The sequence below is a fragment of the Jaculus jaculus genome, chromosome 4, assembly GCF_020740685.1.
Source record: "Jaculus jaculus isolate mJacJac1 chromosome 4, mJacJac1.mat.Y.cur, whole genome shotgun sequence".
Taxonomy (NCBI): Eukaryota; Metazoa; Chordata; class Mammalia; order Rodentia; family Dipodidae; genus Jaculus; species Jaculus jaculus.
Window position 1 is genome coordinate 6394390 of NC_059105.1, and position 16203 is coordinate 6410592.

The 16203-nt window shown below is 42.5% G+C and overlaps 1 protein-coding gene across 1 annotated transcript in view; it reads left to right on the forward strand.

Annotated features, from left to right (window-relative positions):
- The window catches only part of Irs1 (insulin receptor substrate 1), a 67913-nt gene extending 55543 nt beyond the window's left edge, over positions 1-12370 (forward strand). The window contains exon 2 of the mRNA XM_004662872.3: positions 7686-12370. The gene's annotated coding sequence lies outside the window, so the exon portion shown is untranslated. The remainder of the gene's footprint in view (positions 1-7685) is intronic.
- The last annotated feature ends 3833 nt before the right edge of the window (positions 12371-16203 follow it).

Sequence of the window (16203 nt, forward strand, 5' to 3'; positions counted from 1 at the left end):
TTCTTCTTGGCAACCTTGTGCACATGAAGGCCTGGCCAGCAACCTTGCTATTTTCACCAGCCCTCTCCCATTTGACTGGCAGAGGCAAGAGTGCTCTTTAAAGAGCTCCACTAAGGCACTGGTTTGGGCTGGTTCATCACCCTTTGCCGTTTACAACCACAAAAACAATCTTGCCACTGTGATCCTGGCTGACTTGAGAAGAACTTGGCTTTCTTTCGCTCACTAAGATGGCTCTCCACTTCTGACAGAAAGCAGCAGACATCACAGTCTTGCTTGAGCTCTCCTGCAGTCCTAACTGGACTTCTTTGCTTTGGTGGTGAGAGTCAAACGGCTTCAGAATGGAGGCCACCCTGCCACCACTGCTTTGGCTTGTCTTAGTCCAAAGCTTCAGCTCACTTCCACACTTCCCAAAGGGTACCTTGTAGGGAGTGAACAGATTCTCTCTGAATTCAGCTTTTCTTTAAGTGGATGGTTGTTGTGTCTAATGGAACTGACCGTGATAGTCCTACTTCAACTCCCAAACTGTCTCAGATGGTAAAACCCAAGCTCTCAGCCACAAAATTCCTTTCCTGACAAGTAGATCAATGGTCTCATTTATTCACCTAGCAGTTTATAGTGCGAGTGTTAAAACACGTAATACCCATTTTCTACCAGAAGTATGAAGGTGCTTGTGAATATTGATGTTTAATAATATTTTTGATGTATTGCACTCATTTGTTAGATTTAGCGATGCTTAGAAACAGAGTTTGGGACTGGGAGATGGCTCCGTGGATAAAGTATTTGCTGTACAAGCCTGAGTTCAGATCCTCAGCACCCACATAAAAGCCCAAGGCTGTTGAACTAGCGCCTGTAACCTCAGTGTGCCTGGGTGAGAAAGGAGGCAGAGACAGGAGAGCAGCCTGGGAACTTGTAGGCCAGTTAGCCTGCCTGACACATGCAGCAGTGAAGAATGAGAGACCCCCCCCCACCTCGAGCAAGGTAGAAAATGAGACTGGACACCCAGTGTTGTGCATGCGCACACACATGTGTGTGCACACACACGTGAATTTTCTGGTAGTGTGTTATCAGCACTAGTAATGGGCACACGCTCTAAATGATATGATCTTTAAATCAGTGGTACCATGAACCAATTATGGCAATACCAGGGAGAAAGCTGGAGGAGGAAGTGTGGGGGTACTGGCATGTAGTTAGATGTGATTTTGTAAAATAAAAAGCTAATGGACCCGAGGAGACTGAACAGAATGCTGCCACAGGTGTCAAGGCCACCATCCTACAAGGCTCAGAGATGCCACCAACAGACATGTCTGCATTCATGTCCTCCCGCCTTGCCCCACCCTGGCAAAGGGAGCCTTTTTCTCCTCCCCGGTATAATTCTTGTCCCATCTTGGCTTTTCCACGCGTTTTGTCTGTGTCATTCCCTTTACTATGCAAGATTTTGGAAACTTAAACCAGGAAGCCAGGGGCTCTCCCTGCTTTCCAACAATATACAGCAAATTGGGAGGGTGGATGGGTAAAGGAGAAAAAAAAGAGTTCAAAAACGGGTTAACATTTCACATAGCTTCTCACTGCCATGTTTTTCAGAATGAGAACACTTTAAGGTATTCTTTGGAGGTTTTTCTTTTTCTTTCTTTTAAAAACTTCTTTTGGGCTGGAGGGATGTCTTAGCAGTTAAGCTGTTTGCCTGCAAAGCCAAAGGATCCTGGTTCGATTCCCCAGGACCCATGTTAGCCAGATGCACAAAGGGGCACACATGTCTGGAGTTCGTTTGCAGTGGCTGGAGGCATTGGCCCACCCATTATCTCTTTCTCTCTCTATCAATCTCTCTCTGTCCCTCTTTCTCTGTTAATGAAATAAATAAATAAAAATAAAATATTTTTTTAAAACTTCTCTTGACATTGAATACAGAATTATAGAAGTTTGAAGTGCTCATGTCAGTCTTGAAATCAGAACAACTGAATAGCAGCTGCCCTTGAGTGCCTGGAATTCTAAATACTTCTTGCTTACAGTTTCCTGGATTATACAAATATATAAATTATGTTAAGTGAAAGAGAAATATGTTATTTTGACACCTTTTTTGTGTGTGCGGTCTTGGAGATTGAACCTTGGACGACTAACTGTGCTGAGACTACTCAGCTACATTTCCAGACCTTTACACCTTGTGGGGGAATTTTATTTATATGAATTTTTATATCTGAATCTATAGTGTAAGATCTTTGTGATGAAAACACATAACTTTCCGTCTTTTTTTCTAGTATTACTTTCTGGCTACATTTTAGTATGTGACAACAGCCAAGCAATTTGCAATATTCAAATCCTATTTCAGTAGTCAAAGTAAAAAGTACTTAACACCCCAATCAGATATTTATTACTATGTTTTACCTTATTAGAAAAATCACAGTAAATTTCAAAACATGATACAGGCCTAGACGCCTTGTCAGTGACTTTGATTACAAGTGCCCTGCCGAAAGGCTGTGGACCCTTCTGTGTGATTTCTGTCTAGCTTTGTGCTGCTTTTAGCTTTCACAGTTAAAAGTGATCACGGTACCAAAACAGTGTGGAAGGAGGGTAAAAAGCTTTATTTACCTTTAGGCTCTAGTAGGCATCGTTTTAATGGGTAGATTCTGAATGTAATCATGCAAAAATCCATAGGTCTTAAGTAGCTTCACTTAAATGTTGGATTAATTGATATTTACTTTAAAGATTACATTTTTTCAAATTTCTGGCAGCAGAGTTAGGTGGGTTTAATCTTACAAGAAGATGTTCAAAGAAGGGTACCATAGACACTGATGTGGTGATGAAATTTTGTCAGAATGTAATTTCCTGCTACTAAATCTCATGACAGGTGCCTCATATTTCTGGGCTCAGAGGTTATTTCCCTGATGTTGTAACTAGAGAGACTGTATCTCAGATAGCGTCACTGGATATTTGTACAGCATCTTCTGTTAAGGAAATGTGTTGCTTTGGGTTCCGATGTGAACATGTGACTGGTGAGCTTCTGTGTGTGTAAAGAAGCACAGTGGCAGTGGCTATTCCACGCTTGGTGTCCGTCCAGTGAGGTTGTGCATGCGCAGTGCACTAAATGTATGTGTGCCTACCAGCTTCATTGGTGTTGATCCCAGTTTTTCTCAGTGCATTTGTAGTCATCACTCATAGGCATTTATTGAATTGAAGGACTAGGAGAACCTAGTGTGCGTAGTTCTGCATTTTTTAAAACTTTAAAAATTTTTGTTTATTTTTATATATTTATATATTATATATTATATATTATATTATATATAAATATATTTTATATATTTATTTGAGAGTGACAGACAGAAGGAGAAAGGGGCAGAGAGAGAGAATGGGCGCGCCAGGGCCTCCAGCCCCTGCAAACGAACTCCAGGTGCGTGCGCCCCCTTGTGCATCTGACTGTCCTGGGGAATGGAGCCTCGAACTGGGACCCTTAGGCTTCACAGGCAAGTGCTTAACCACTAAAGCCATCTCTCCAGCCCAGGTTTTGCATTTTTTTTTACAAAAAAAACATATCCCTAAATTAAAAACAAAACATGTGCCTATAGATCTAAGCCTTTTCTTGTGTGCATTGATTTATTCCAGCTTAGCCTTTCCTGGGTGCAAACATGGAGCAATAAGGCAGTGGAGAGGTGACCATAAGTTCTGTAAAGCTGAGCAGCGTCTGTCTATAAAGCCTTTAGACATCTCACACATCAAAGTAACTGTGTTTTTGTGACTGCAGGTTTGGAGCCCTTTGGCTTCAGGCACTACCTTGCTGGGAACGTTACCATGTTCAGTGGGCTCCTTTGTTCTCCACATTGGGTTCTGAAAGCTTTTTGGCTGTCACCAAAGATCAAATGTGCTCTCTAAGGGCTAAAACTTGCTGCTCTAGAGACCACGGAAAAGAATATGCCCACAGTTGAGAAGGCCTTTGCAGAGTGCATGGGAACTTGAGCAGCCATTCTATAGCTGCTGCAAACAGTGGCTGCATGATTGGAATAAGCGTGCAGTCTGCACCGTGGCCCTGGTGAAGGACAGTTCTCACATGGGATGTTTGTTAAAAATCCATGTCATGGGGCTGGAGAGATGGCTTAGCGGTTAAGCGCTTGCCTGTGAAGCCTAAGGACCCGGTTCGAGGCTCGGTTCCCCAGGTCCCACGTTAGCCAGATGCACAAGGGGGCGCACGCGTCTGGAGTTCGTTTGCAGAGGCTGGAAGCCCTGGCGCACCCATTCTCTCTCTCTCCCTCTATCTGTCTTTCTCTCTGTGTCTGTCGCTCTCAAATAAATAAATAAAAATTAAAAAAAAAAATCCATGTCATTACACTGACGTCCAGTTACATGAACACACCATTGTACAAAGGCAGCAGGTGTGAAGTGTGGACTCTTGGTAGCCGTCTGTTCTCACCGCCGTGGCAGCATTGCCTCATGCCCTCAGTCGCCTGTGCTGCCACTTCTTTCTAGGCCCCTTAGTTCATGGCACCAATAGGAACGTGTGTCAAAGATGTGTGACAATCCAGATTTACAATAAAGGGCTTTTAAAAGAAGCATGCGGAGACTTTGCAAAGAAATACATGATGAGAGTGCTCTATCTTTTTATTTCCGGCACTTTGAATGTGCTTGTAAGGGTGGATTCTCATGGCCCAAAGCCATAGACGTAAGCACATATTGAGGCCAGGCTTTTATTTCTCCTCTCACGGGCCCTAGCCTCTGCCCTGTGGATCTGTGAAGGTTGGCATGTGTGATGATAAACCTGGGTACACGGTGTTCCTGTCCTACGTTGTTCGTTCAGCCCTCCTGGAGGACAGCCAGATATGAAATGAAAAACATGCCGCGTACCCTCTGCTTCCCCTATTGTATATTTGGCAGTTGTCCTACTTGTCACAAGTCCTTTAACACAGTGTGGCCCTCTCGCCTAATTTTAGGCCTGGAGCTATGAAGCTGTGCCCAGCTGTAGATATTCTGGTAGAAACCTATTGATATGAGTTCCAGAAAAAGTCTCAAAAGTCAACAAAAGCCTTGGAGTCCTGGTCTGGGGTGTTAGCACCCTGAGGACCCTTGGGAGAATGGCTGGCCTGTCACCACGAGCAGAAGCCCTGTCTCTCTGTCAGTTAAAGGGAGAGGCCTGGGATACTCTTGTTGGTTTTGCTTTGGCATCTCCATGCCATGTTTTTGGTTTTTCAAGGTAGGGTCTCATTGTAGCCCAGGCTGACCTAGAATTCACTATGTAGTCTCAGGCTGGCCTCGAACTCACAGTGATTCTCCTACCTGCCTCCCAAGTGCTGGGATCAAAGGCGTGCTACCACCACGCCCAGCCATGTTTTTATAGTAAGTTTTTTTTTTTTTTAATTTTAAAAAAGCTTCTTTACCTTTTAGACATAGAGTTAATATTTTAAAGTAAACAGAAATTCCCTCATAAACGTTGATCCTCCACTTTGGTCCTTTGACTTCTTTGAAAGCTGTTATGTAAATACTGACAGCTGTTTACCCTTTAAAAGGACAGACCAACCTTGGTGATGCATACCTATAATCCCAGCACTAGAAGAGCTGAGGTAAGAAGATGGTGAGTTCAAAACCACTGTGTGCGACCTAGTGAGACCTTGTCTTAAAAAGGAAAACCAGGGGCTGGAGAGATGGCTTAGCGGTTAAGCGCTTGCCTGTGAAGCCTAAGGACCCCGATTCGAGGCTCAATTCCCCAGGACCCACGTTAGCCAGATGCACAAGGGGGTGCACACATCTGGAGTTTGTTTGCAGTGGCTGGAAGCCCTGGTGCACACATTCTCTCTCTCTCTTTCTGCCTCTTTCTCTCTCTGTCTGTTGCTCTCAAGTAAATAATTAAAAATAAACAAAAAATTTTTAAAAAAGGAAAACCAGGGAGGGAAAGGAATAGAGGGATTTCTGCTTGTGAGTCTTAGAAACCATTACTTTACTTGTAGCTGGCACAGGTCTTGCTGAGGGTCTCAAAGCAACTTCTTGCTGTCCTATACTTAGACTCTTGGGCAGTGGCTCGAGGTTTTCACCATCACCCTGCCGTAGGTGTGTAGACTTAGTTCCTGTGCGCAATCCCTGGCAGTCCTGTGAAGCCAGCCACATCCTTGCCATGGCCTCTGTGTGGCTGATCTCTCCTCACGCCTGCAGCTTGTTTTAACACATATCTTCACTGGCAAGGATGCTTATGTCTGTCGTGTTTTCAGCTTACCTTTATTAAATACCTACTCCGTGGCAGGCCTCGTGCTAACACTAAAAAAGGAAAAGGAAATCCCTGTTTTTACTTCCCCACATTATTCCTTGTCTTCCAGATCTAGCCAAGTGTGTCAGCAAGGTACTTCCCTAATATTCTTTCTCTTGTCTGTTCCTCAGAATTCTCCCCCCCCCCCCCCATGCATCTGTCTATCAGGACATTCACCTGTTTGCTTTGCAGTCTGTCTATATGTGAACAAAGCTTGCCTAAGTCCCTCGAATTGTTAGAAGGCAATGCTTACAGCATAATTCAGGCTTGAATCCTCTGTGGTCCTTAACACACCCATTTATGTATTCAACAAGTATTTATGATAATCTACTCTATGCTGCAGACTGGTCAGGACACTCTATAAATATTGATATGTATAGATTGACTTTTGAGTGCATGAAAAATAAGGACTTCTGAAGGACCCTCTGATGTAATGCCTGAGAGCAAAGTGTGATTCAGGAGGTTAACAAAAGGTCGTCTCTCTGAATGAGACTTAGAGATAGCCCTGTTGAAATATGTTTTCTTGAATTGCACAGAAGTCATGCTGTGCTTCTGCCTAAATAACTTATTTCTAAGACCTAAATCAGAATCCCTTTCTTTTGTTATTTAATGATTAACCAAGTCTGTTTTGCTTGGGTCGCTTTTTGCATCTAAAATTCTCATGTCAAACAATGTCACATTAAAAATTGATTTCAGATCCTGTAATGTTAAGCTGTGTAACTTCAAACGCTAATGTCTGCAGTGACTTTTAATCAAAAGAAGGTCGCGCATTGACTGATTGTAACTTCCTCATTGTACTTTATAGTGTCTTTACATGATAGCTAGAACCTCTACTTTTCTTCAAAGAAAATTTTTATTTACTTGTTGCCAAACCTCTGAAACATTCAGATCACATTGATTTTGTTTACTGATTTGATAGTGACTATTTTCATTTTGTGATTGCTTTAGATGCTTACATTTTCAAAGGAAAAAGAAAAGTTAAACACAGCATGTTGATTTTGTTTAGTTACACAGCACTGCTTGTGCCTGGAAGCAGTTGATCTGATATAGCCACCCTTTTAAAAGGCATGCTTGGGGGCTGGGGAGATGGCTTGGTGGTTAAAAGTGCCTGTTCTGCAAGCCTGCTTACGGGGCTTGGCTCACCAGCGCACAGAATTGTGATGCAAAGTGGCACAGGGATCCACAATCCCAATGTGCCTGTGGCAGTGGGAAATGGAATCAGGAAATTCCCAAAGCTCACAGGGCAGCTAGTCTGGACTTTCTGGCAGCAAACTACAATGACAGTTCCTGTCTTAAACAAGGTGGAAAGAAAGGACCAACATCCCATGGTTGTCCTCTGACATACATATACATACACATACAAATAAGGTGGTTTTTTTTTTAAAACCAAAATGAGTACTCCCAAAATGCAATTGAATACATATTTCCAGATACTCGTGGTAACAAATTCTTTCTTTTTTCTTCCCAGAATGAAGACCTAAATGACCTCAGCAAATCCTCCTTTAACTCATGGGTACCCAGACTCAAACTATTTCATGATTCACAACCAGGACCTCACATCTTCCTCCTCAGTAGATGGTACGATGCATCCATTTCAGTTTGTTTACTTTCTACAATCCTCAGGAGTTCGTTGACTGAACTGCACGTTCTATATTGTGCCAAGCACAAAAAGCACTGTGACGCCAGGACAACGAGTCTGCATAAACTTCATCGTGAACCTTAAGGACTTCGCTGGCCGCAATGAGCTGGTTGCGCCCACCACCACGCCACGAGAGAATGGGTTACTCTCACTGCATTTACAAAATGTTTCATCTGCTGCTGAAACTGTGTTCTACAAAGCACCATTGTAAATTATTTCGTATGGAACTGTTCACGTTGGGTGGAGAGAGTATGAAATATTTAACATAGGTTTTGATTTATATGTGTACTTTTTTAATGAAAATGTAACTTTTCTTACAGCACATCTTTTTTTGGATGTGGAACTGAGGTATACAGTGTTCTGTTGTAAAGAGTGGAGCAAACGCTTAAAACAAGGCTTAAAAGAGTAGATTAGGGTATGATCCTTGTTTTAAGGTTGTTATTCAGAAAAAATAATATAATCAGAATCATAGTGCCATAGATGATTCTCAATTGTATAGTTATATTTGCTGATACTATCTCCTGTAATATAAACTCGATGTTGCGCTGAGTTCCTTTTAAGAATTAATCTTAATTTTGTTATTTTTTTTTTCCTGTAAGACAATAGACCACATTAATGAAAGTGAAGAAGGGTATATTCTACTGGGATATTTCAAGTGTCAGCTTAAAATGGGTAATTGAATGGAAGCTGAACTGCAGGAAAAGGAAATCACTATCTTCCATTGTATATACTGTAAAGAGGAGGAGAGCTGGGCGATCCCTGCAACTCTAAGCTCTCTTTGGAATGCATAATGTGGGTGTTTATAAATTCTGGAAATGTCTTTCTGTTCATAATAAACTAGATACTGTTGATCCTTTCTTCTCCCCACCCCCATTTCTGTTAGCTTCCTGCTCCATCCCAACCTTTTTTTTCCTGTGCATAAATCATATATCATATATCATTTCCTGCATTATTGTGAGAAAGATGTTAAGATAAGTGAGTTTTTGCTAACCAGAAATTAAAATTCCAGGTTTTCTTATCTTTCTTTCTTTATGTACTTTTGTTTTTTTCTTTCTTTCTTTTTTTCTATTATTATTATTATTATTATTATTATTATTATTTTGAGTCATGACCAGGGCTACATGTCACTTTCCTTTAGACTCTTATGTATTCTGAGGACTTCCAGTGTTACATTATTTAGCTGAATATAATCGGCCCCTTTTTCCCTGATGGGTGCTGGCCTAGTAGTGATTAGTGAAAACACAGTGCACAGAAAGCACGTGGAAGCAAGATGACCTGCTACTGCGGCATCCAGCCCGCAGAGAACATGCTCATCTCTTTCTTGTTAGGAAAATTTGTACGTCCTGGACTGTTTTCCTTGTGAAGTAGAAATGGCTGTAAATGTGCCTGAAGACATTGCGTGCAGAATGTGAAGTTTGTTTTGCTGGGTGCAATGAATTGCTGCCGTGGTCAGGCTCCCTCTGAGCCAAAACGAACTCGGTATGAGGCGTCGCCAGCCACGCTGTCGAGAGGAGCAGCATTTTATTTCTGGGAAGGGTTGAGCTCCCCGGGTGTGGCCACAAGGAAAAGGCCAGGCTTAGAGAGCACTGCAATGGCTGCTGCCCTGGGCATGGGTCAGGGCCCCTCGGTCTACTTAAGTGAGAGTGGAGATAAATAGACCCCTCACCTGCTGAGGCCGTGTTCCTGTTAACTCAATCAGAAGGCATGTACCTCACAGACCAGAGTGCAGCGTGCATTGTTAATGGATCTTAATCATGGCATGTTCATCAATTTCTAAGACAAATACGTCTCAAGACATAAGAACCCATTGTTTTAAAGGGACTTGCTAAATGTCATCATTTGCGTTAGTAAAATACTCTGTCAATTTTGAAAATCTGATATGAAAGTTGTCTTTTTACAAATGTGAAGAAAAAGACTTTCAAAGATAATTTTTCATTTTTCCAACATTCTGATTCATACTCTTGCTAGTGTAAGAAGAAAGCAAACGCTACCTTGCTCTCTTCCCTTGAGAATATAAATAATTACAGAGAAATCAGCATTGCTAACTATTCTCCTATAAAGCTGGTTATAACCTCATGAGTTTCTCTTGAATATGCTTTGCCAAGATACTTCTGCATGTAGGATTATTATTTTGGGTGAGAACAGATTGGCAGATCTGTCTCTTGATCTCTATACCTCTGACTTTTTGTTGGGTCAAATAGCACAAAGGTAGAAATCCTAATCTGGGGTTTCTTGAGTGGGATTTGACTACAGTATCAATCTCTGCTGAGTTAAGACTGGAAGTTGCTGGTACTCAGGCTGAAACCGTGTGCTCTGGCTGGCTGCTCAAAGGCTTTACTTTGACCACAGCTGCTGCTAAAGTCCTTGTGTTCAGTTCCCATTGGAGAGAGCTGGCTTTTATCCATTTAAAAGTATTTGCCAGCCAGCCAAGGGCTTATGCTAATGGGGTTCTAGTGGCCTCTGGTTAACCTAGAAATTGGTAGCTTTTTCCTTCATGAGGCCAACCTTTCATAGCATTCTTTCTTGGAGACTTGAGCAGAGTTTTAAAATTCTTCTTTGTCGAAGTATAAGTATGTTCCCCTGGCTTTGATGGTTTCTTTGTTTTGGGCCAGAGCACAGCCTTATAACCAGCCAAAGATGAGGAGGATACATTAATAATCAACTACCTGGGTCAATAATGACAAATCAGTAGTGATGTTACATGTGTGGCTGTTTCATGCTAACTTCAAAGGTCAGGGACTCTTTTAACTAATCTAGTGACTGCAAATATGGATCTACTCAAAATCTAGGTAGAAGTAGAGATTTTAAAACTCTTTTCCAGGTTTGTGTCTTCAAAGGTCAGGGACTCTCTTTGCTAATCTAGTGACTGCCAAAAATGGTTCTACTCAAAATCTACCTAGAAGTAGAGACTTTTTTTTAAAAAAAAAAACTGTTTTCCTAGGCTCATGTTTCTTAGCCGTCTTCTAAATGTGAGACAGAGTTGATAAACAGTTTTATTATACTGTGAGAAGTGAATTTTACAGTACTGAAGCCCCTTTTCATTCAATCTTCTATCCTGGATGCAATATACCATGTAGCTGGAAACTCCTTGACAGCAGTTGGTTTAGAAATAGAGGAAGGGGCTCCTCACAGTGACAGGTGAGAGTGAAGGGAAATGGCACGGGTGGACGTGAAGGTCTCTGCCGTGGGTGACAGCGATCCCGTGTTTGCCTCATGCTGCTCTGGAAGAGCACTGTAGGCCAGACCATCACACAAGTCTCTGAAACAAGACCCTGGGAATTAAGACCTCCATGGTGGAAAGAGGGACTTTTTGAAGGCATGTGAAGGCGATGAGGTGGAAACTCTATATGAGAGATCGCAGCAATGAGATGATGGGGTTCGTGTTACCAAGACAGCATGAATGTTAATAGGAGTTAATGCTGTACTCCTAGGGGCTGTGAGAAACTTGAAGGAAGAACTGTGTTCTTCTGGAAAAATGAGGAAATACAGCCTTGTTCATACTGAGAGAGCGGCCTCCATCCTGATATATGGGCTTAGTCTTGGAAAGCAACACAGCCTTCCTGTAGTTAGGACGATACCAAAGGTTAGACACTGGGCTTTTGGTCAGCTCTGAGCCAAGCCCGAGATCAAGTAGATCATTTGATCGCTGTGTAAATCAATTTACTAAGTAGTTTTAGAACGTGTGGCTCAGCTGGTGTGTGGGATGACCATTGCCCACTGTTGGCAACTGCAGCACCGAACTTGATGCGGGGAGGTAGTTGAGTGATACTGGAAGTGTTTGGCCCTACTCCTGAGAATTAATCCTTAGCAAAGAGCTTGTAATGAACAAATGTGATTAGAAAAAATATATATAAGACTTGGATAAGGAGCTGTCTTTCTTCCCCAGGTTGTCAGTGACTCAGTATTTGTGATATCATCAACAAGAGATTTTGCCATTAGCCAGCTATTTAAAAGTCTCTCTCCCATGTCCCTTGTTAACTGGTGTGCCATGTAATGGCTCGCATTTGATACCCAGGAAAGTGTATTTGCATACACGTCATTAGCATTGGCTGTTTCTCCCCACGACCCCTGCCCGTTGTAGAACTTTGCCATCGAAGAATGTAGTTTCCAGAACAATTTCTCTTGCGGTACTTTGCGTACGTCTCTTGGCTACAGGGTGGGCCAAATGGATGCCATCTGTCTTTCCGTCGGCCATGCGTGCCGTTTGGTTTATCATCCTACGATGGCGGTGCTGTTCGTGGTGCTACTTCGTCTGTGTCCAGAAGACCAGTGCGTGGTCTGGATTGCTGCCAAAACATCTACTGTATATATGTGGACAACATAGGTATCATGTATATATGTAACGGGCGCCAGGCCAGGTTTATATTTCTCATTTAGAAGTGTTTCACTTTTCCAAATTTCCTTTGTAGTGTTATGCTTGTTTTAAACTTCCCGCCACCCCCACCCCTTGATTCTGTCTGGTACTTAGAACTGTAGTGTCATTCATCATTAATTAAAGAAAACTGTCAAAATGAGTTCACAGGTGTGAGTATGAGTGATTCTTACTGACGTTGATTATGGGACATAGAACAAAAATGGGGCACTTGGTTGGGTCAGGGCATTTTTGCACATAATGGGCTTGCATAAGTGATTTTTGGAGCAGGTGGATTTGCTCCATCCTGTCTCTTTTCAGTTGGTATTCCATGGCCAAGTGTACAGAGAAAAAGAGCCGCGAGAATATTTTAAGGTGCTTTTATTGGTGGTAGTGCCATGGGAGAAGGGAGTGGGGAAGGAAACTGCCCAGTAGGCAGAAAGCTTTGGGTTCCACCACCCTGCGCTAAGCACAGCCTTGTCAACTGCATGCAGATCTCTTCCAAGGTGGGATCTGAGGCCAGTATTGCCCAGCCTGGTCAGCTGATGGCCCCCAGCTAGTGAAACAAAGGTGTGATGTTCCTCAGCCGTGGTTACATATTAGTATCCATTGGACAGATTTTAAAATGTATTCATGGTTGAGACAACTTTGGGAATGTTGGCATCACTAGACTGGGGTTGAGTTTTGCAATCAGAGTAACAATGTGGTTTCCAGAACAAACTGGACATTAATTGCTGTTGCTTTTGATGCTCCCTGAGAGGTTCTAGCAGGAGGTCAAGAGTGAGAACCACGGCTGGGAGGTGTTGCCCAGATTTGTCCGATCACTAGAGCTGCTTATTAGGAAGACCTCCAAGAGGGGCTGGAGAGGTGGCTTAGCAGTTAGGGCACTTGCTTGCAAAGCCAAAGCACCCAGGTTCAATTCCCCAGTATCCAAGTAAGCCAGATGCACAGGGGGTGCATGCATTTGGAGTCCCTTTGAAATGGCTGAAGGCCCTGGCACACCCATTCTCTGTCTATCTCCTCTTTCTCTCTCTCCCTCTCTCTCTCTGCTTGCAAATAAATAAATAGAATTTTTTATTTATTTATTTATTTGAGAGTGACAGACACAGAGAGAAGGACAGATAGAGGGAGAGAGAGAGAATGGGCGCACCAGGGCTTCCAGCCTCTGCAAACGAACTCCAGACGCGTGCGCCCCCTTGTGCATCTGGCTAACGTGGGACCTGGGGAACCGAGCCTCGAACCGGGGTCCTTAGGCTTCACAGGCAAGCGTTTAACCGCTAAGCCATCTCTCCAGCCCAACAGAATTTTTAAAAAAGAAAAGAAATACCTTCCAGAGTGGCTTAGGAGTGCATCCTTTTTAGCAAGTGCTTCTTCTGATAGGTGAGTTTGGGAGATTCTGATTTCTCAGATGAAGATAGCTGAATTGTTTTACCACTAGAAGGTTTAGGACCCCGGATTTGTGCCTGTTTTTCTTTTTTGCAAACTGTGAGTAGCGCATGCATGTGTGTGCAGATGCCTGCATCCATGCAGAGGCCAGAAAATGTGCGGACAGGGTCCTCTTTTTACTCGTGTGCTCATTTCCTTGAGGTGGAGTCTCTCCCTGAACCCAAAGCTATTGTTTTCACTAGGCTGATGACTAACAAGCCCCAACCGTCCTCTGGTCTCTGCCCCCTGCCCCTGGACTGGGGTTACACACATGCATGGCCACACCCAGCTGTTCACATGGGTGCTCTCCAGTCAAACTCGAACCATCTCAGCTCCTCAGGCTTGCATAGTAGGTGCTTTTCACATCTCAGAAATGTCCCCAGCCCCCAGATCAACAACTTTTGGAATTACTTAGATATACTGTCATGCAAAAGCAGGCAAGGCCTTCCCCCTGTCTCTTTGAGTGTTCTTGCTTAAACACTTTATGAGAGAACACAACTGATAAGGATTCTTTGAGCTAACACAAAGTATTGGGCATTTTGGAAACAAACTCAAGGTTAATTTTTGAAATGATTTTTTTTTTTTTTTTGTGAGCACAGCACAATGCTCTGGTGAAGCACAAAGGGCTGATTTTTCCATCCTTATTTGGTGCACAGGCTGGAGAGATTGTGTGCCTGGCAGGGTAATTGGTATTTTCACTGTTTAGAGGCAGCATGCGACATGACTTAATAAAGCCTTGAAGTTATTACTTGATCTCTGCTTTATATTGCCTTCCTCCATTTATATTAAACAAAACACAACAATTTCTTCCCATCTACTGGTACTGCAAAGCAAACATCAGTCTATCCCCTATTGAAATCACATCTGAACATCACTAATTAGTATTAATTTGAGGAAAGTCTAGTTGGAATGAATTAATGGTGCAATTTGTAGCATAATTGTCTTATTACCTTCACATACATACAGAAACAAACTAGCAAGTAAGATGTTGTCAATAAAGGACCTGTGAGAATTAATAGCCAAGGAGAATTTGTAATTAGCTCATTGATATCATTATAAACAATATCAATGTGTTTTTGTTTTTTTTTTTTCGGTACTCTAGGTTAGTCATCAAGATTTACATCAATTATCAAGTTTTGTCCTTCCATCAGCCCTGAGGTAGGGGTGTCTGGTCACTGGTTCCTGAGAGGCTGAATAGCTTTTCACACTGAGAACTGTGTGTTGACAACATTTCTTGCTGATACCATTAGAAATATCTGGTTGCCACATACTTAAATTATTATTTTATATACATTACAAACACTGCTAAGATGGGGATATAGTCCCATCCATGGCAGAGTGCTTGCTTAGTGTGCAAGAGACCGTAGGTTTAACCCCTGATGCAACAAACATACAAAAAATGAAAACCTGCTGTCCCTGCTCCATCACTGGGACAGAAATGCCTCACAAGAAGCAAGTTAAGAAAGGGTTTATTTCAGCTTATATTTTGAGGTTACAGTCCAACCTGACAGGAAAGGTGTGGCAGCAGGATCTTGAAGCAGAGCTGGTCACATCCACTCCACATTGATGAAGCAGAGATCAACGCATACTGGTGATCAGCTCCCTTCTCCTTTTTTCAATAGAGCCCAGGAGCCAACCTATGAAAGGGTGCCACCCCAATTAACCTAATCAAGATAATCCCTCACAGCCATGCTCAGGAACTAACCTAATCTCAATAATCCCTCATGGACATTCATAGGTCCTGTCAAATTAACAATATAAACCACCACATATGATTTTACAAACATGAAGTTATATGAGTCTGAGAATGTGGGAATATGGCTTGGTCCAGGTTATAACTCTCACACCTATACAGGATAAAAGGGGCTGTTTTCTATTTTCAAGGCAGTTTCTCACTTTAGCCCTGGCTAATCTGGAACTCATTTTGTATTCTCAGGCTGGCCTTGAGTTTATGGTAATCCTCCTATCTCAGCCTCCCAAAGGTTGTGATTAAAGGCATGCAGGGTTTTATACTTCATGGCTATGTCTAATTCTACTTATATATGTCATTAGTAGCTTCCTGCTTCTGTTTTTCTCACTAAGTGTGCCTCTTTTCAGCAACAAGAATGAAAACGTCCGGCTTCCTTTTAGGAAGACTATGCATAGTAGGTTCAGCATGAAAACCACATGATTTCATGCAAGCTGTATTGGGGCATTAGATTTTTTGCATAATCACTTCTAGGGAACCTTCTTTGACCAGAGCTCCTAGTATACTATGAAGAAGAATAAGGATTGAAAATCTAGGATTAGTCTACAGGCATGCCACCTTGAATATGCCAGATCTCATCTGCTCTTGGAAACTAAGTAGATTTAGTACTTGTCTGGGAGAAAACTAAGGTTAACAGGAAAGATGGACAGGTGGATGCCCAAGTATAACCTGCACTGGGGAATGAGTCCTCATAAGAAGGGAAAGGCTGGCTGGATTGTGCTCCTTGCAGTATTAATCTCTTCTCTGATAGATCGTGTATCTCAAGGCCTGGGCCAAAGATCACTAAAGGACATACTAATAAAATATGGATTTAGCAAGGGGCA